Below are 22,095 nucleotides of genomic sequence, written 5' to 3'. Positions count from 1 at the left end.
AATGTGGCTGACTTGCATGTGACATAGATAGACATCTCTAGAATCTGGTCTGTTCCTCTTCAAGGGAGACTGTGACGGAGAAGAAGGGTCATTGCTAGGCATTTACTTCTTCCGTTGCCTTACTCTGAGGTTGGGGTATTGGACTTGAATTGTATTTATCCACGATACCTCAAACATCCACCTTGTTTAGGTGAAAGGAAGTTCAGGGCAAAAGAGGTATGATCCCTGATTATTCTTAAAGGGGAGGGGATAACTCTTATCTTATACTCACCAGCTAGCTCCTTCCTACCAAACACTAATTACACAAAAGATCATCACAAATAATGAACAGAATAAAGTGCACTTATCTAAGCAATAAGGTAAAAATAAATCAGAAGTTATGAAGGTTAGAATATACCAAAGAGTTCATGAGTAAATGAGCTCTTCACATTATTTAGCTCATGAGATAAGATTTCAGCTCAAACAAGGAGAGAAGGAATGATCTCAATTCAGAATATGTCCATTCTTGGAAGTTTCTAGAATTTCTAGCAAGTCAAGGGCCATGATGGGGATGGCTTTCCATTTATGTCTGCTTTTCCAAAGGCTTTCTTTCTCTGTTGCATCCCTGGACCTCCTTTATCTATTTGTCCCTGTTAATGAATGTCGAGAACCAACTCAGTAAGTTCCTTACCTAAGTATCGGGTATAGTCCTATAGACTATAGTATTTAGCATTCCTTCTGCCATTAGGAATCACACCTCTCACCACCCAGGTAGCACATAGCTTGCAGGCCCAATGCTATTTTTGAGAGAGATGGTCCAAAGAGGTGTTGCATCCAAAAGATTAATGTTGAAGTCATCTCTGGCACATACTAACTGCGTGACTATGGGCAAGTATTAACTTCTCAGTGTCTCAGGCAATATTCTACATGACTATAAGTTATAGATGAGCGGTCATGTGTATCAGTTGATGGGAATTACCTTCCCTAATAAAATCAGAAGTCTGGACCAAACCATATAAAAAGATATAAGGCACCATGCTAGGCACTAGAGAGATGAAGGGGAAAGTCTGGGGACTTACATTGGGCTATATTCATAGTCAACTGTTAAGATACCTCTTAAAATTCCTAGGCGTCAAAGCCACCTTCAATATTTTTGTTTTATTCCATTCTTCTAGAGCTAAAAGTGAGCCTTTCAGCTATATGACTCACATGTTGGCCCTGGGAAAAGAAATTTAGGGAGAATGTTTCTTTTCTCGACTTTTGGAAAGTCTTCTATCTCTGGATTTTCTGAAAATTTATTTCACCAATAAAGTCTGCTTCTCATCCAGATGTCCAACCCTCTGGATTTCCCCTAAGAATAAAGTTACATCTTGGCTCTCCTAAGAGATTTTTCTTTTCACTGGAAACCACAGGGAAGTCCAAGGGTTCTTGGGCTCAGCATTCTTGCTTGGTTCCCAGCAGCTTTCCTGTTATATGCCAGACTAGAATGTAAAATTATCAAAGACCTTTACTATCTCATTGTTAATAAGGTATAATCAAAAGGACACTAGCCTTATATTAAGTTCTAGTTAAAAATCCTGATTTTGACAGTTACTAGTTACAGGACTTTACACAATTAACTCAACTTTTCAGAACCTTTCTAGGATTATAATGCGAATAACTAACCTTTATGTGGTGATTTCAAGGTATTTTATATATGTAGCATTTACAAGCTTTCAGAATCCTTATGTCAATCCACATAAATTAACAGGCTGGGTTCCCAGAGCATGGCTGACTACATCTCCCCTTAAGGATTCAAGGGGTATGTCTGGAAGGCAATGGGATGATTTTCTAATGCTATTGCCTCAAAACATCATTCTGGACTGTCCTTCTCCCCTCATGACAATCAACAGTGACAGTTAATATCTCCTCAATATCATTGATACTAGTTACTAGCACCCTACTGTCAATACAACCAATTAATATTGATTAACTTTTACAAAGATTAACTTTTACTTACTGAGAAGTTTACTAAACCTATCCCTGGAAAGGTCTAGTTCAAACTTAAAAATGTTGCTACAAAGCACTCACCTCATCACTAGAGTTTCAAAATGCAAAATACCCAGTGGATAAGTTACTCCCTTCCTAGTAAATGTCTGAGTCACATTTGAACTCAGGTCTTCATTACTGCAAGTCCAGCATTCTATTCCACATGCTACCTAGATGCTTCACTTACTAGCTGTGTGACTCTGGACTAGTCCCTTAACTTCCCTCACTATCATTTTCCTCATCTATAAAGTAAACATAATAGCTTCTACTTTTTGGGGTTATTGCAAGAATTAAATGAGATTATATATGTTTAGAGCTTTTCAAAACAAAGTTATCTACTTGTTACTTATTTTATTGGGTTGTTACTATTTTTACACATCATCATAGACTTTTAGAAGCAAATTCCCCCAGAATCTACATGGGCTGGTAGCAGGAAAATTACCCTGTGCATGCTCACTGGGCAGATTCCTTCCTCACTCCATTACACCTTTCTCATCTGAGTTTCATAAGCACCTGGGAGTGAGTCCTACGTGTATTATTATCCCCTTCTGTAGATAAGAAAACTGAAGCTCAGAGGTTAAACTTCCACACCCACTGTCACACAGCCAGTCAGTTCAAGGAAGTCTATCACTCTGTTTATAAGAGAAATGCTATATAAATATGAATTGTTATTGTGAAGAACTCATCTCCTTCTTAAGTGATTCCTAGCCATTCTCTGAAGTCACAGAGAAAGATGCTTCCTCCTACTCTTCCTTTTTTTTTTATCTTGGATTCAAAAAAGTAGTCATCATGTATGGAAGAGGGAGAGAAAGTTAGGAGCTGACATTGATGCTTCCATGTACAGGGCCTGCATTTGACATTTGAGCTGACGTCTATTTCTATTCTAAGCAGAATTCAAGTTACAGGGGAGCTCTATAAGTCTGTAGGTATCCTGTGGAGAAAGTGAGACTCAGATGAGGAGAATTTAGGGCCCAGAAACTGTTCAGGCCACGTAACTAAGAGTGCAAACAACTCCCATGTACCTCTGACCCAAGGCAGCATTCAGGTCTGGGGAGGGTGGCAGTCAGTAGCATTGGTGATGTATGCCCTACTGTGCATAGGCATAGACTTCTCTGCAATAGGAGCCAGATGTGTTTTTAGTTCTGTTGTTACAAAACAGGAAAAATGACAAAAGGGCTGAGTCTTCAACTGGACCTTCTCTTTATAGGTCTAACACCTAAAGTTTATCCTGACAATTCAGGTCATCTCCATTAGAAATTGCAAAAGTTATCTTAAAGGAAAATTAAGCAAGCAAAGTAGAAATTATGCACCTGCAGGTTGTAGATTTTATACGTATTGAATACCCAAAAAGACATAACCTGGTGCCTCAAGACACCAGTCCCCAGAGGGCTGGATCTGGAGTCAGGAAGACTTATCTTCCTGAGTTCAAATCTGGCCTCAGACACTAGCTATGTGACCCTGGGCAAGTCACTTAACTCTGTTTGCCTCAGCTTCCTCATCTATAAAATTAGCTGGAAAAGGAAATGACAAACCACTCCAAGTATCTTTGCCAAGAAAACCCCAAATGGAGTCACAAAGAGTCAGACACAATTGAAATAACTGAACGCTTTGTTTGAAATGTATGACCCTGGTCAAGTCACTTAACAGTTAGGACTGAACATAGATCCGCTTCAGGTTCTTCAATTGTAAAATGTGGATAATAGCAGCTACTTCACAGGGCTCTTGTAAGGATCAAATAAGATATTCATGAAAGTGCTTAGCATAGTTTCTGGCACATAGCAGAGGCTTAATAAATATTTATTTCCTCCCTCTCTCAAACTGGAAATAGCTAGCATGAGTGACAAACTACAAGAAAATCTTTCAAAATATAGAAACCTAGTAGATGTCAATAGAGTGAGGGGAAAGATTGGTTTGACTAATAAACTAAATTAATTCAAGGAATAGGAAGTCACCGCAGGAGGGATGGGGGGATACTTAAGAACAAAATCTGAAAACACAAAGGAAAACAATTACGACAAGGAGGAAAATGCCTTTTGTGGAATTCACAACTAATTTAGATTTTGAAAGAAATGTATAGAAAATGGAAAACAATGACAGGTAACAGAAGAAAAATATGAGGGCATCACACAATTTGGTAAAAAAAAAAATGGTGTTGAGGCAGCTAGGTAGCACAGTGAATAGAGCACTGGCTCTGGAGTCAGGAGGACCTGAGTTCAAAGTCGTCCTCAGACACTTAACACTTACTAGCCGTGTGACCTTGGGCAAGTCACTTAACCCCAATTGCCCCTCCAGAAAGCAAAAAAAAAAAAATGGTGTCAGGAATACTCAAGCTATGAATGGACTGAGGCTGATGAAGGTGGTTAAAGATGAAAGAAAAGGCTTTTTTAGTTTTATTGGGAGAAAAAGGAGGATTGAAGAAGCAAACTTGCTTAGGGTGAATGGAATGATGATAACTAACAAGAGAGAGAAATAGAACTGCTCAAATCTTAATTTATTTTTTTTTCTCTGCAAAGAAGTATAACCTTTACCCTGGAACCAAAAGAACAACAATGACCAACAAGGAGTTGATTCACTGGATGAGTAGAGATCGTAAAAAAAGCACCTGCTTCCCTTGAGGAATTCAAACTACCTGGCTGTAGATGAGCCACATCCTTGGATTCTCATTCCCTTTCCTTCCCACTAATGTTAATAGATTTGAAAGCTCATGGAAAAAGGGAGAGACATTACAAGATTAGAGAAGAGCAGATGCTCCAATTTAAAAAAAAAAAAAAGGATGAGAATGGAATCTGAAAATTATAGGCCAGTGAGCTCAGTTTTGATTTAAAATTCTGCATCAGATTATTACAGGCATGACTGGCAAACAGCCAGGAAAAAGGAAGTGGTGATTCCAAAAAGTGAGCATTGCTTTCTCAAAATTGGGCCATTATTCCAGACTAACATCATTTCCTTTTGAGACAGGATTACTAAACCAACAGATGAGGAGAATTCTGTGGGCATAGTATACCTGTGTTTTTAGCAAAGTTTTTGATAAAGTATCTCATCCTATTCTTATAGAAAAGGTAGGTGTGAATTAGATGACAATCCAATCAGATAGATTACAATTTTTTTGAATGGAAGTACTCAAATAGAAGTTGTTAGTGGTTTAATGTCAACAAGCAGAAGATCTCTAGTAGAGGACCACAAGGATGTGTATTTGGCCTTGTGTTTGTCTAACATTTTTATCAATGGCTTGGACAAATGTACATATGACCATTAAATTGCAAATGATATCAGTCTGGGGGACATAGCTAACACACTTGATGATAGAGTCAGGATCCTAAAGGATCTTGATAGGTTAGAGCATTGGGTAAAATCCAAGAAAATGAAATTCAATAGGGATAAGTGTAAAATCCTGAACATGAGTATAAAAAAATCAATTTCACAAATGTAAGATGGGGAGAGACATGGATAGACAGCTGTTCTGAAATGTATCTGGGAGTTTCAATAGATCACAAGTTCAGTGTGAGCCAGCTGTGTGATGTGGAAGTCAGTCAGTTAGTCAATAAACATTATTAAGCATCTTCTACGTGCTAGGCATTGTGTTAATTGCTGGGCATACAAAAAAGCAGCCCAAAAAGCTAATGAAATTTTAGGTTGCATTAGGATGGTTTCCAGTTTCCAGGAACAGGTGGGGGACAGTTCCATTGTGCTCTGCCCCGGCAGATATCACTTAGTATATTGTGTTTAGTTCTGTGCCCCAAAGTGTAAGAAGGACAGGGATGAGCTACAGAGCATCCAGAGGAAGGCAACCAGGTTGATGAAGAGCCTTGTAAGTTCATGAGTTGAGTAATGTTAGAAAATGTTGCTTGCCTTTCATTTTCAAAAGGACCAGTGACATCACTTGGGTGATGTCTTACTCATCACTACTCACACACTTACTGTGCACCTTACTCATGACTCCAATTTAAGTGAGGCAGAGTTGCATGAAGTTGTCAGCCTCACCCATTCTTCCAGAGCCACAAAAACCTAGTGGCAAGACAAAAGTCAGGACAACTGGCTATGGCTGGCCATACAGTGGATGATCTGTGTATCTCTGATGCTCAACCAAGTTCCAAGTGGTCTACAGCACCTGTTTTAGGCACCTTCATAGCCTAAATTACAGCACCTTCGTGTTGGAACAAATTGTTCTCATCTTCCCCTTCTGCCAGGAGAAGTCTTCACATGCTTGGGGTAGACATTCAGGTTTGAAGCTTATCAGTTACCCTCAATCTGGTTTAGCCCTTCTGCAAAGATGGTTTTACAAGGGTGTGGCCCCTGAACATGCTATAGCTTCTTGGAGCCACAGGTGAAAGTTGGGTAAAGGTGAACACCAAAGGTCAGCAGCCCTGAAAAGGGCTAGTATTTATATGGACAAAAGAAGACTCAGGAGGGTATCTTTGTCCTCTTCTCTAGATTCCCTGCTACTTCTCATCCTCCATCCCTACTCTCTCTGTCCTCCAAAGTATCATTGTTGTCAGACTAATCTTTATTTCTAGATATATTCATTTTCAGTAGTCCCCTATTGCCTCTAGAATTAAGTTCAAAGATCCTGGCATTCAAGACCCTCTATAGTCTTGACCCCTCCTACCTTTCTGGACATATGTTGTAATGTTCTATTATCACAAACCTCAAGTTATAGCTAAACTGGACCACGCCTTGCCCTCTGCCACTTCAATACCTTTTACTCAGTATGTTCCCTGTGCCTGAAACATCTTCTTTCCCTGTCTTCACCTGTCCAGTTCCTACCTGTCCTTTAAAGCTCAAGCCAAATGTCTTCTCCATGAAGCTTCCCTGATCCGCCTGATGGCAGGTAAGGCTGCCTATTATTGCTAGGCAGTAATAATAATAACTACCATCCATATCATAGTCTAAGATTTGTGAAGTCCTTGGCATACATGATCTTATCTGATTTTCAAAACTACCCTATTAGGGGAGGCCAGGTGACCTGGGGATCGAATCTGGGCTCAGACACTTAGCATCACACCCAGAAACACCTGGCCGTGTAATCTTGAGCAAGTTACTTAACCCCAATTGCTTAAAAAAAAAAAACTACCCTATTAGGTTAATGCTGTAGCTATTATTTTATAGAGGAGGAAATGAAAGCTTAGAGGTAACAACAACCATGGTATAAAGTATTTTCTACATATGATTTCACTTGATCCTCACAAAAAAACCATTACAATACAGGGGCTATTATTATTCCCATTTTATAAGTGAAGAAACTGAGGGAATAATTAATAATGAAATTTATATAAGGCTTTACATTTTGCAAAGCACATTACACATATCATCTCATTTGAGCCTCACAACAATGCTGCAAGATAGGTGTTGTTATTATCCCCATTTTACAAGTGAGAAACCTGAAGCAGAGAGAAGCTGTGTATTTGGCCAGGGTTACACACTTTAGCAAGTATCTGAAGTCAGATTCAAACTCAGCTCTTCCTAAACACAAGTCCAGTGCAATAGCTATTATGCCAATAAAGCTACCTAGGCAATAGGTGACTGAATAATATAGAGGATACAAGATCTCACCATGCTTATTGTTTGATGGTTATTTTTTAGGGAGCAGTTGATTCAGTAAAGTAAGACTCTCCAACAAGATGTCTCCTATGTATACATGATCATAGAAGAATCCTTGAATGAAGACAGATAAGTTTGTTCTATGCCATACTGCATGCAGGTGATGGTAAGGGCAGAGTTTTTAATAAATGGTGTATTGCACTTAACCCAATGCTTTGCACAGAATAGCCATTTGATAGGGACTCTCTGTTGAACTGAACTGAATTCTTGGCACAGGAAGAAATTTACTGAATGAAGACCTTCAGGTGGCAGAGTGGGTAAGAATATTGGGTTTGCATCAGGAAGACCTAGATTCAAGGTCTGCCTTAAATGTTCATTAGCTGAGCAACCGAAGTGGGTCACTTAACCACTCTCAGCCTCAGTTTCCTCATCTGTAAAATGAGAATGATAATATCAACTGCCTGACAGGGTTGTTGTGGGGATCAAATGAGATAATGCTCAGAAAATACTTTTCAAGAATTAAACAGCTATGTAAGTGCTAGCCATTATTATGTTTGCTTTTGTGACAGAATTTGCCTAATCTTACTTTGGGTTATACAAGTCAATGTTTTAACTGTAAGAATTAAGGGGACAAGAGAAGAGTAGTGTGTTTCTCTTGGAAGTATCTAAAAAGTGAGTCATCAAAGGGAACACCAGGGAAATTGGTAAGGAATGGTAAACTGATCATCTTTGCTTGGCAAGGGAACTAAAAACCAGAGGGATGCCTCAAACAAAACCAGAATTTTGTGGGTGCTCCAGGAAGAATCTGAGGTTTCAAAAAGAGGGATGACAGGAAGTCTTTTTATAGTTTTTCCAGGAAGATGATATAAGTCAAAAAGGATCCAGGGGAAGATGTTAGAAGACATTAAAGATACTTGAGCATTAGAGTAACAAAGTGTGAGACTTCACCTTAGAATAATATGGTACCTTCCCCAATTGATAAATTGTCAAAGAATATGAACAGGCAGTTTCTGGATGAAGAAATTAAAGGTATCTATAGTCATATAAAAAATGCTCTAAATCATTATTGATTAGAGAAATGCAAATTAAAACAACTCTGAAGTACCATATCACACCTATCAGATTGGCTAATATGACAAAAGAGGAAAATGATAAATATTGGAGATATGGGAAAATTGGAACACTAATTCATTGTTGTAAACTCCCTCTAATCCTCTTCATTGACTCACCTCATTTTTCAGATAGAGAAACTGAAACCTAAAGAGAAAGAGTGACTTACCCAAGATGACACAGATGGTAAGAAGTAGATCCAAGATTCAAACATGTGTTCTCTGATTCCAAAGCCAGGGAGGGACTTCCCACTATAGCATATTGTGTTTATTTGTAGTGTTATTTAATATATTTGCCAGGAAAACTAATCACTAAAGAAAATGAAAACAGAAATTTTATCACAGTTAACCTATAAATTAAGAATTGCAGCAGATTTGGCCTAAAATAAAAGGAAAGTACCAATTATTAATCAATACTTTAATTTGTTTTCAGAAGGCAGATGCAAATTTGTAAGAGATAGATTTGCTCTTCCATTCAAGAGAATGTAAGCTCCTTGAGTTCAGGGAGTTCAATCACTTTTGTTTTTCTATCTCCTGTTTCAAGCACAGTGCTTGGCACATAGCAGGTGCTTGTAGATTACTGAATACTTCCCATGTGCAAGACCCTATGCCATATATCAAGCTCTCTTCTCTAAGCTGATTGGTTGTTGTCCTGTGTTCTTCAAGAGAACCAAAGTGCCATCACTATGCTGGGCTTACCCTAAACTATTGCTCCTGGAGTAATCTGAGGTCTCTTCTAATAAGCAGATTGGGGAGAGACTCAAATAGACAGCTATTTAGAGCTCATATGGACCTTAGAGATTCTTTAATCTAGCTGCTTCACTTTATAGATGAGGAAACTGAAGTTCAGTAAGGGGACCCGATTTATCTAAACACTTAATGGTGGGTGTTGGTGAATTGATGACTAATTACACAGGAGTAAAGTGGGGAGTTAATAGATAGCTCATTAATTACCACTGACTCTTTAGCCTTTGTGCTCTGGGGGCTCTGACCTGCTGCAGTGGGAGGCAGAAGAGGGAGGAAAATTTCTTAGCAGGAAAATGCCAAGGACAGTATGAACTTGGAAGTTCTGCAAAAGAGAAATTTTGAAAGGCAGGTGGTACGGTGGATAGACAAAAGACACAAGGTAATCTCAGCTATGCAGATGATACCACTCTGATGGCTGAAAGTGAAGAGGAATTAAGAAGCCTCTTGATGAAGGTTGAAAGAGGAAAGTGTAAATGCTGGCTTGAAGCTTAACATCAAAAAAAAAAAAAACCTAAGATCTTGGCAACTGGTCCCAACACTTTCTGGCAAATAGAGGGAGAAGAGATAGGAGCAGTGTCAGACATTATATTCTTGGACTCAAAGATCTTTGCAGATGGCAACTACAGCCATGAAATTAAAAGATGCTTACTCCTTAGAAGGAAAACCATGGCAAATTTGGGCAGCATACAGAGAAATCATCTCTCTGACAAAGGTTCATGTGGTCAGAGCTATGGTTTTTCCAGTAGCAATGTATGGCTGTGAGACTTAGACCATAAAGGAAGCTGAGCACAGCAGAATCACCTCTTTTGAACTGTGATGCAGGAGAAGACTTTTGAGAGTCCCTTGGACAGCAAGGAAATCAATCACTCAAATCAAAGTCAGCTGTAAGTCATGTCATCATTTCCCTGATGCCATGGTCCTCTTCAAAAATGAAGGACAAACACAACAACAACAGCAGCAACTTAGTTAATACTTAAAGAAACTAATTGAGATTATTTCCAGGAAGGTCAAATACCGAAGCTGAAGCTTAAATACTTTGGCAACATAATGCGAAGACAGGACTCATTGGAGAAGACCCTGATGTTGGTAAAGACTGAAGGCAAAAGGAAAAGGGGATGGCAGAGAATGAGATGCTTGGATGCTATCATGGAAACAGCAAACATGAACTTGGATAGACTTTGAGAGATAGTGGAGGATAAGAAGGGCCTGGTCTTCTATGGGATCACAAAGAATCAGACATGACTAAGTGACTGAATAACAGCAAGAACAGCATCTTGCACATAGTACTGTTTAAATAAATGTTAGTTATCATTAACATCACTAACATTGTTATTTTTACTAAGCAGAGTCAAGTTGCTACTGATGTCCCTTTCCTTAGGAATATAGGCAATGAAATAAACTGAGGTCCCAGGGACACCACCACAGATGGAAGGAAAGGACCTTGGGATAAAAATTACTCCACAGAATCAAGACCAGAGCTTTTGTGGTACACTAGAACCCCCAGGCTCCCTATTAGTCACTGCATCTTGTGGGACAACACAGCTTGAGGGACTCTGAAACGTGACTGGGCTATCTGAATACAACAGAAGGAGGAGAAAAGAAGGGGAGAAACTGAAGCACAGTCACAAATCAAAGAGCAAATAATCATCCAGCAAGCAGAGTCCCATAGGGCTGGTATTTTTTAAAATTTAAATTCACAGCTTAATTTTCCAGCTGCTGGGGAGAGACAGAGAGTAAAAACTATAGCTACTGAATTTTTATAAGGCTCTTTCAGCCCCCATTTGGTGTACCATTTCTCTTTTCCTTTTCACATTTTTCTCTCCTAAGATTCTTAGGAGAATTCTTTCTGTCTATGCATCAGAAAACTATTTGTGAGACTTTCAGCATGATTCATGGAACCTAACCAGGCAAGAACACTAGAGCTGCAAGGAACCTTAGAAATGACCTAAGCCTATTCCCTTATGTTATAGAAGAATCTAAAGCCCAGAGAGGGAAAATTACCTGCCTAAAACCACATACAAAGCTAGCGTTAGATAGCACCAGAAGTCAAATAGCATTCATTAATGTTATCTATTTTCCAGGAACCATGCTAAGCACTTAGTGAAACAAGGTAATAATAATAGTAATAATGATAACAATAATTATAATAACTAGCATTCATATAGCCCATCAAGGTTTGCAAGGTGATTTATAAATATTAACTTATTTGATAGCAAAAGATAGCCCTTGGTCACCAAGACCTTTTGGTCTAAGCAAGAAAAAAGCATGCAAACAACTCTGTAAAAACAAAACATATATAGGATAAGTAGGAAATGATCCACAGAGGGTAGGCACTAGTATTAAAGGGATTGGAAAAGACTTCTTTTTTTCCTTCTTTTTGGAGAGGGGAAGGTAGGGTAATTGGGGTTAAATGACTTGCCCAAGGTCAAGCAGCTAGTTTTGTGTTAAGTGTCTGAGGTCAGATTTGAATTCAGGTCCTCCTGACTCCAGGGCCGGTGCTCTATTCACTGCACCACCTAGCCTCCCCTTGGGAAAGACTTCTTGCAGCGGGCAGAATACTAGTTGAGACTTGAAGGAAGTCAGGAAAGTCTTGTGATTCACAGCCCAGAGTTCTTGACACTGAATTCTGCTGTCTTTGTAACTTCAGGGCATCTTTGTAGACCTAATGACTCACCCATCTCAACCAGAGGTCCCTGGTTCTTACACCTAACTGATTTAGGGGACTTGGTTTTGTTGATCTCTTCCTTGTCTCAGAGCTCAAGTAGGATGTCCCGTAATCAATTGCTCAATCAATCAATTAATTGACATTTATTAAGCACTTACTATGTGTCAAGCACATATAGGGGATACAAAAAGAGGCAAAAGTCTCTGTCCTCAAAAAGTTTACCATCTAATGGGGGAGACAACAGGCAAACATATAGAGAGAGCAAACTATATGCAGGATAAATAGGAAATAATTTTAAAAGGCAAAGCACTAGGATTAAGAAGAGTTAGGGAAGACTTCCTGTAGGAGGTGGGATTTTAGATGGGACTTAAAGGAAGCCAGGGAAGTCAACAGGCAAAGTGGAGGAAAGAAGATTCCAGGCAGAGAGCACAGTCAGAGAGAATGCCAAGAGTCAAGAAATGAGGTGTCTTGTTTATGGAACAGTCATGAGGCCAATTCACTGAGTTAAATAGTAAATGGGGGGGGGTAAGGTATAAGAAAACTGGAAAGGTAAGACTAGGTTAATGAAGGACTTTGAATGCCAAATAGAGTGTTTTGTATTTGCTCCTGGAGGCAACAGGAAGCCACTGCAGTTTATTGAGACATGATTAGACTTGTGCTTTGGGAAAAAAAAAAAACTTTAATGGCTCAATGGACAATGGAATGGAGTGGGGAGAGACTTGAGGCAGACAGACTTACCATCAGGCTATTGCAGGCTTGAGGTGATGAGGGCCCGTACTAGGGTAGTAGCAGTGATAGAGGAGACAAGGGATATTCTAGAGATGCTGTTGCAAAGGTGAAATCCATAGGCCTTCCTTGGTAACAGCTTGGATACGAAGGGTGAAGGGTAATGATGAATCCTGGATGACTTCAAGGTTGTAAGTCTTAGGTACTAGAAGGATGGTGTTGCCATCTGCAATAAAAAGGAAGGTAAAAGAGGGATGGGGTTTAGGGAAAACAATAATGAGTTCTATTTACAACATATTGAGTTTAAGATGTCTATTGGTAATCCAGTTTGAGATGTCTGAAAGGCAGTTGGAGATGTAAGTTTGAAGGTCAGCAGAGTGACTGAATTAGGAAAGGTAGATTTAAGGGTCTGGGGCATAAAGATGGCAATTAAACCCATGGGAGCTACTAAGATCACCAAGTAAAGTAGCATGGAGGGAAAAGAGAAGAGGTCCCAGGACAGAACCCTGAGGGACTCTCTTGGTTAGTGGGTGTGATTGGTTAGTGTGGAAGAGGATCCAGCGAAGGAGACAGAGAAGGAACATTCAGATAGGTAGGAAGAAAACCAGAAGATAATAGTGTCCCCAAAACCTAGAGGGAAGAGAGTATCAAGGGGAAAGTATGATCAACTGTGTCAAAGGCTGTAGAGAAGTCAAGAAGAATAAGGATTGAGAAAAGGCCACTGGATTTGGCAACTAAGAGATCACCACTAGCTTTGGAGAGGGCAGTTTCAGTGGAATGATTAGAAATTCAGATTTTAATGTGTTATAGGAAGTTAGCAAAGGGTGGAAGAGATATTGGATAATAGTTATCAGGGATAGAAGGTTCAAGTGAGGATTTTTTTTCCAAGATGGGGGAGACATGTTTGTAGACAATAAGAAATGAGCTGGTAGGATGGAGAGATTGAAAATAATTGAAAGAGTGGGGATTACAGAGGGGACAATATATTGGATCTAATGGAATCACTTGAACAAGTAGAGGAGTTAGACTTGGTAAGGAGTAAGGCCATTTTATCAAGTGAGACAAGGGTGAAGGAGGAGAGATCGTCAGAAGGCACCTGAGTGATAGGAGATAAGGAAGAAGAGACAAGAGGGAGTTCACAGTGAATGACCTCAGTTTTTTTCTGTAAAATATGAGGCACAGGTTCTCATATGAGAGAGTGAGGGGAGAAGGAGCCATGAGGGGTTGGAGGAGGGATGAAAAGGTTTAGAGGAGCTACTGTGGAGAGTGTGATAATGAGTGGATAAGCAAAGTATAATAGGATTGCCTGGCAGTAGCAAGAACCTAGTACTTTCCACTGAGTCATTATGAGGCTGGGGAAACATTCCATATTTCCATTTATCTTTCCCACTAATCATCCCCAAATTCCCACTTCTCACTGGTACCATGGCATTCAAATTACCCTGCAACTCAGAGAACCTTTGGGGTATCACTAGGAACACTAGAAAAGAAAGGATATTGCTGCTGCCTGCTGTTGGTAATTTTGTTGGGCTAGCAAATGCTCATTTTCCTATTACAAAGGAACATTGTTTAAGAACTGGGTTGAAACAAATCCATTTTGACTGGTGACTTGACTAGGTGAGAACACTTTCTAATTAAATCATACAGTTAGAACTGCATGTCAATAGGACATACACACTCTTTTTGAACCAATCAAAAACCAATCATTGTATGAGAGACTGAATCACACTCTAAGCAATTTGTATAAAAGGAAGAAGCTATCTCAGAATTGGGAGATGAAATTCTGAGTGTCTCCATTTCAGAGTTTAGAGTAAGAATGACATTTTTAGCATGCTTTTGAGGAGCACAGAGAGGACTGAATTGTGCAGAGAAGGATGACCTTGACTCTACAGACATTTTGGAGTAGAGGACCCAAGCTATTGGAAGCCCCACCAAGAAATCAATTATTTCCTCAACTTCCTCTTTCAATACCTATCCATCCGTCCAGTGCAGAAATGTAGTGTGACTAAATTTAGTAAATTTTGTTACCCAAATGTTTCCAGACATATTTGATATGTCAGCAGAGCTGGGACCTAGCAGGTGAATAGACTGCTGGGACTGAGGCAGGAAGACCCAAGTTCAAATCCAGCCTCAGACACTTACTAGTTGCATGATCATAAACAAGTCATTTAACCTCTATCTGCCTCAGTTTCTTCAACTGTAAAATGGAAATAATAATAGCACCTCAAAGAGTTGTGAGAATCAAGTGAGATGATGTTTAAAAAGCACTTAGCACAGTGCCTCATACATAGTAGGTGCTTAATAAATGCTTAATCCTCCTTCCCCTTCTGACTCAAAATTAAATTTTCTTTCTACTATATAATGCTACAGTTATTATATAAATACAAGGATATAGTGCAAAATAGTGAAGGTTTATACAATTCACTTGCTAAATTATATAATTTCAAACAATGCCCTATAATTAACAACTCTAAGTTTTAGCTACCTAATATGACTTTAAAAAAATCTTTCCTCAATTCTACTTATTCTTTGACTGATTCAGCAGCTTAGTACAGATTCTCTATCTCCCAATGACAGGTTAATTTCAGGAGTTAATGCATGGCCACGCTGATCCAAAGTAACACAAATTTATCCTCTTTCCTCTGAGACAGATGTCATCAAGAATCTTCTGAATTAAATCCACCCAGGCATATATCAGCGAACAAAACTGGGGTAAGAAAAGAATAGGGATCAGCAGGAGGATTTTCAAATTTTCTAACATTTCATTGAGTGTTCCCTTTTGACACTTAATGTCATAATATGAGATTGCTGGCTAGCTTGCTACTAGCTGGCAGCTCAGTCAGCCATGACAGAGGAATGCAGGAACATCTAAGGACTTCTGTCTCCCCTCAGTAGAAAATAGGTCCCCCTTCCCTCCCTAGAGGAAGCAGTCAGAAGATATTGCTTTATAAATGCTGTCTCCTCTCTACCTTGAAAATAACTATGTGGGAGTCACTTTCAGTCAAGGACAGAGGTTTCCCCATATAGGTCAGTGCCCCACCAAACATTCCCATATGATTATGTCCTTGAAAAAAGTTTTCTTCTCATTCAAGGGATCAACTCCACACTTCTCCCACTCATACACACTTCCACCTCAGTCTTCTCCAGAATGTTTTTCTTTGCTGGGAAATTAGAGTTTTTAAAAGGTATTAAGGTATTTCACATTTTAAAGGAAGACAATGGCATCTGAACTAGACTAAAAAACATAAATATACAGAGAGGCTATTTTTCCAACTATTAGTTTAGGATCATCACATTTAGAGCTGTAAGGGACCTAGGACTAGTCCAGCCCCTTCAGTTTATATGTAATCCATCTTTGGCTCTGCTCATAGGGAATAGTGACTTGAAAGATATGGAAATACTGGGCATACTGTCCCGTCATCAGGAAAGTGACAGAAGTAGTAAGTAGCCAGGATCCAAACCCAAGTCCCCTGACTCCAAATGCAGTGTTTATCTCCATACCAAATAGCCTAGGAGAACCACATCACCAGGGTCTCTTGCAGGAGCATGCTAGAGTCAGCTCATGCTGACTCCCAAGAGCTGATTGTTACATTTTTCAGTGTCAGCATTTACACCTTGGAAATTAGTAAATGCTACAAACCAGGGCTTGCTTTCTTGTTTTGTTAATTGTCTAGACTTAAGAAATTCATGGAAACCAATTGGGAAGATGGCAGAGTAGAAATAGGACTTCCCCATGGCTCTAGCTTCCACTTCCTCCAATATATGTGAAAAATGACTCTAAACAAATTTTAGAGCTACACAACCCTCAAAGTAACAAAGAGAAACACATCTCCCATTGAAGGCAGCCAGGCAGGCCAGCAGGAAGGATTTATTGCTGCGTGCTGGGAGCTGAGCCCAGCCCCGGATGAGTGGTTTTTGCCCTGTGGTAGGCCTGACCAGCAGCAGCCAGAGCAGACATCAGGAGAGTGAAGCACCAGAAGCTGTGGTAGTTTCCAGACTTCTCAACCCATAAATGCCAAAGACAAAGTAAAAGGTCAGTATGGAACTCTGTTGGAACAGGGGAGGACAGAAGAACGCAGTCCAGCCCCTACTCCTGGGGCAAAAAGCAGCAGAGGCATGACAGCACAGCCCCATGGCTGCCTTGGGAGTTCCTGACCTGCAGACTGTAGGGGACCAAGCCACCATTCAGAGGATAATTCCTCTTGCTTTGGCTTGCTTGGATCTGGATCGCGGTCTGGGTTGGAGGTCCTGGGGTATGTGACCAGGTGCCAGAGCCTGTGGGGGCTCCAGAGAGGGCGCCCTACTACTTGCTCCAGCAGCTGTGAAAACCCCAGTGATTTGGAACAAAGCTCTCTCCATTCCGAAAGCAGAGTTCTACCATGGCAAAGAGTTCAAAAGCCAAGTAATTGACTGGCAACATGAACAAGCAGAGGAAATGCAATCCTGCATTTCTTTTTTGGGGTCAAAAAGGATCAATGCATGGAATGGGAGGAAGACAGTGAAGTCAGAACTCCTGTATCAAAAGTTCCCAAGAAAAATATAACCTGGTTATAGACCATGGAGCAGCTCAAGAACGATTTTGAAAACCAAGTGAGAGAAGTGGAGGAAAAATTGGGAGGAGAAATGAGAATGATACAAGAAAATCAAGAAAAGCAAGTCAACATCCTGACTGAAGAAAATAATACCTTAAAAAATAGACTAACTCAAATGGCAAAAGAGGCCTAAAAAGCCAATGAGGAGAAGAATGCCTTAAAAAAACAAATTTGTGGGGCAGCTAGGTGGAGCAGTGAATAGAGAACCAGCCCTGGAGTCAGGATGACCTGAGTTCAAATCTGGCCTCAGACAATTAACACACACAAACCTAGCCATGTGACCTTGGTCAAGTCATTTAACCCCAATTGCCTATCCTCCCTCCTCCAAAAAGCAAAAAACAAAAAATTTAAAAAACACATTTGCCAGATGGAAAAGGAATTTCAAAAACTCACTGGGTAGGAATACCAGGCAGGATGTTCCAAACCTCCTTAAACCTCCGTAGAACTGAATAGAGTTGTCCCAAGGCTTCTAGTTAATATTACTTTGCAACATTATGCTAGTTTCCCCTGAGAACACTGCGAGTATCCTTGTACCCAAGCTGGGAGCGCATGACACACTTCTCATGGGGATGTGAAGCCCATGCCTGTGAGCCTTCCTGGGGAATGGGGAACTGATCGTTTAGCAGGGTCTTATGCTGAGAGGACTTATTTAGCCATCAGGGTCAGAGCCCCACTGGCTGTGGTCCTCAACACATAACTATGGTGGACATGGAGTTGTTCATTAAATCTTTGTATCTTGGAATAGAAAACATTTAAACTATCTCCCATAGATCTTCAACTATTTGAAGAGCGATCATTATATCTCTCCTAAGTTTTCTCTTCTCATGCTAAACATTCGAAATTCCTTGAACCAATTCTTGAATGACATAGTTCCCAATCTCTTCAACACTCTGGTCGTCCTCTTTGGAATATACACCATTTTGTTCTAATATGTAAGGCCCAGAATTTAACAATGATTAAGACAGAATACTATAATTTCATTCCAAAACTTCTATCTTGGAGCTGTAATAAATTATTAAAGGAATCAAAGGGTGTTTAAGGTGCATCCTAATCTTTAAAGGTTTATGTCATGGAACGAGATAATACTGTTCCATAAAATGCTCCCTGGTCAGAAATAGAATACTGGATTGTATGGACCTATGGTGTTGGGATGACCCTTCCAAGATGAGTATCACCAAGCTTCTAACTCAGCCTTGGATATTCTCAACACCTTCCCATCTCCCTCAGCTTCCTCTCCTCTCTGATTGGAGAGCTGGAGGAAAAGCTTGCCTTTACAGAGGGCATAATTTGGATTTTGCAGTTGATCCCACTTTCCATTTACATATCTTCTTGGTTTCAACTCCACAGGACAAGATTCCCCCTCACTTGCAGTGAGTAAGAGCACCGGCCCCAGAGTCGGGAGACCTGGGATCGAATCTGGGCTTAGATACTTAGCACCACACCCAGAAATAACTGGCTGTGTAACCTTGAGCAAGTTACTTAACCCCAATTGCTTAAAAAAAAAAAAGATGCCTCCTCACTGAGTACCTCCTGGTGTCCTCCCTCCCAACCCCTGGTTTTCTAACTCCTTTTGTGTGTTGTTCCACCACTACCCCCTCCATCTAGCACTTAGCACAGTACCTGGTGCATAATAAACATTTAATAAATGTTTGTTGAATTGAATTGGGGAAAAAGGAGATTTGATGGAAATAATATTATCCTAAATATGAGGAGACCATGACCCTGGTCCTATATCTGACTTTAGTATCTATGTGACCCTGGGTCAGTCATTGAACCTCTCTAGTTTTTAAGGGAAGCTAGGTAGTACAGAGGATAGAGTGCCAGGCTTGGAGTTAAGAAGACTAATCTTTCTGAGTTCAAATCTGATCTTAGACACTTACTAGCTGTGTGACCCTGGACTAGTTACTTAACCCTGTTTGCCTCAGTTTCCTTATCCATAAAATGAGCTGGAGAAGGAAGTTGCAAACCACTCTGGTATCTTTGCCAAGAAAACTGCAAATGAGATCATGGAGAGTCGTACACAACTGAAAATGACTGAACATCAACAAAAGTCTTAACTGCTGCATTTATAAATTTATATGTATGTTATATATAATATATATTTTATATAATGCATTTCTATAAATATAAAAATAAATTGTATTTATAAATTTATAAGATGGGAGCAATCATATATTCCTTCAGACTTCACCAAGTTGTTGTGAGGGTCAAGTAAACTAATATTTGTAGAAGCACTTGACAAACCCAAAGTGCATGCATGCTTTAGATATTACCTTGATCTTTCATTGAGATCTTTTATGTAAGGAGATCAATATAAGCCTTTTTTTATATATTAGGAGAAGGATATTGTAACTACTTGTCTGTCTTGGGGTCTGGTCCTATCTTTCTTATTTCTTTTGGAAATATTGTGGTTTTCACAGTCACATCTGTCACCCCAAATTTGTCATTATTGTTAGGAATTATCTTTACCCTACCACTCCTTAGTGTACATTGATGAATGATCATCAGTGTCCAGCTTCCTTTGTGTGGGTGTATCTCAAGGCTCTCTACCAGATCTCCTTTTCTGTTCCTACATCCTCTCTCATCAATGTAATGGCTCCCATGGGTTAAACTATCATCTCTATGCCGATAACTCCTATCACTATACATACAACCCTCTCCTGTCTCTTGATCTCCAGTCCTAAGCATCAACTGCCTATTGGACCTCTCCTTCGGAGCTTCCATAGGCATCTCAAATTCAACATGTCCAAAAGAGAACTTATTATCTTTCTCCTAAAGCCATTCCTTTACTAAGCTTTCCTATTTCTAGTTAAATTTAAAGGGAGAATACCATCATCCTTGTATATACATATATATAATTTTGTATATATGTACATGTAAATAATGTGTGATACCTATGTAGGCTATGCATGTTCATATGGATTATCTCAGTGTATAGAAGCATGACTTTCAGGAAACCTGGATAGATATGATTTGAGGTCAAGACTCCAGTGAAGCGAAGAGGAGAGTCTGGGAGCAGTGCCTGTACTCCTTCCCACGTGCTGGGAAGAGTTGGGCATGTCCCAGGAGTCCTATAAGCTGGGCATTCTTTTCTTCAGTCTTGAGAGGGGTGGCAGGATAGAATTATTTCTATCTATTCCACTAAATATTGCTCAAACCAAGAGAGATGCTTTAATCTTATCCAAAAGAAAGTTCTCCAAAGCTTCTAGAGAGGCAGATTAGAAATCATGGGCACGTTAATGAGTCAGCTTCCACATGTCTTCAGCTTCTGAAATCTTTCTCTTTCCTCTCTGGAGCTGCTCTTGGTGAAAGTCTAGAGTTACACTTGTCTTTCTTCCAAGCAACTTAACCAACTTAACTCTCACACAATCACATAGAGAAATGTCAGCATTCTCTTTAGGAGAATTAGGGGTCTCCTGCATATGCAATATGCAAAACACTTTAAGTTTGGAATCCAGTGCCACACTTATATTCACATACTTGTTTGCACATCTTAACCCCACAAGCTACTTCAGGGCAGTGACATTCTCACGTCTGCCTTTGTATACCAAGTAGCTAGCTTGCCTGGGATGTATGGGTTATTCAGGGAGGACTAAGCACTTCTGGTGTGAGAGAATGCTGAGCTCTTCTCATTGGTGCTTATCCACCTTTGGTATCTACCTGTCACCCAATGCTTACCTATGGCTCTAAGAAGCTATAGTATGGGCAGCAGCCACACCTGGGTAAAACTGTCATGACTGACAGGCTAAACCAGGTTGGCAGGAATCAAGAAACCTCAAACCTGTCAGTGAGTTAGTGGGGTATCTACTCCAAGCATGTGAAGACTTCCCCTTGCAGAATGGGAAGATTAGAAGAATTTGTTCTAACATCCATAAAGGTGGCTGAAGCAGGTGCTGTGGAGTGCTTACAGCTTGGTCAGCCATTGAAGATGACAAGGTCACCCACTGCATCCTGGGCCATTGCTAGTCATCTTGACTTTTGTCCTGCCTCTGAAATTTGATGAATTAGGAAAAAAGAGTGAGGCTGATTACTTTGCACTCCTCAGCCGCACTTAAACCTCATTCACACATTAGTCAAGATATCACCTAGTCATGTCATTGGTTCTTTTTGAAAATGGACAAACAACCTTGTCTAACATTAACAACATTATCCTTCAACCAGTCCTCAACTCATGAGCACAAGACCCTTCATCAACCTGGTTGCCATCCTCTGCTCATGTGAGAAGGGTGAGGAGAATAAGCATGCTTCTGGTCTACTTCTGGTGACACATATATGTGCTTTGACTCTAGCTAAGGGTCATGGGTGACCAGAGGATCTCAGTTAGTCCGTGGATCCCTGTGAGGGGGGTGGGTGGGTAGAGAGAGCTAAGCATTGGACCAGTTCTGGTGATACGTGCATGCTCTGACTTCTTGCTGAAGAACAAACATAAATAGAGGTTTCTGTCTAGTCCTTGGACTTTGGGACTGTTGGGAAGAAGGAGGATTTTTATCAAAGTCAGTTGGTCAAAGAGCCAGGAGGAATTACTCATCCAGTAGGCTTCAAAAGCAAAACAGCTGGGGCGGCCAGGTAGCACAGCTAGTAAGAACACCGGCCCCAGTGTCGGGATGACCTGGGGATTGAATCTGGGCTCAGATACTTAGCACCACACCCAGAAATAACTGGCCGTGTAACCTTGAGCAAGTTACTTAACCCCAATTGCTTAAAAAAAAAA

General features: G+C 40.2%; 1 long non-coding RNA gene across 2 annotated transcripts in view; it reads right to left on the bottom strand.

Moving 5' to 3' along the window:
- LOC138163239 (uncharacterized) overlaps positions 1 to 22,095 on the bottom strand; it is a 102,697-nt gene that overhangs the window by 58,920 nt on the left and 21,682 nt on the right. For both annotated transcript variants that reach the window (XR_011168852.1, XR_011168851.1), the window contains exons 2-3: positions 12,805 to 13,018; positions 8,825 to 8,966 (exon numbers count right to left, since the gene is read on the bottom strand). This is a non-coding gene — a long non-coding RNA (uncharacterized lncRNA). The remainder of the gene's footprint in view (positions 1 to 8,824; positions 8,967 to 12,804; positions 13,019 to 22,095) is intronic.

This window comes from Petaurus breviceps, unplaced genomic scaffold (assembly GCF_028583685.1).
Source record: "Petaurus breviceps papuanus isolate PSGF00001 unplaced genomic scaffold, PetGlider_PUasm1.0 187, whole genome shotgun sequence".
In the NCBI taxonomy this organism is placed as follows: Eukaryota; Metazoa; Chordata; class Mammalia; order Diprotodontia; family Petauridae; genus Petaurus; species Petaurus breviceps.
Note: the sequence above shows the minus strand (reverse complement) of the source record. Positions and strands in the feature narration are given on the sequence as shown.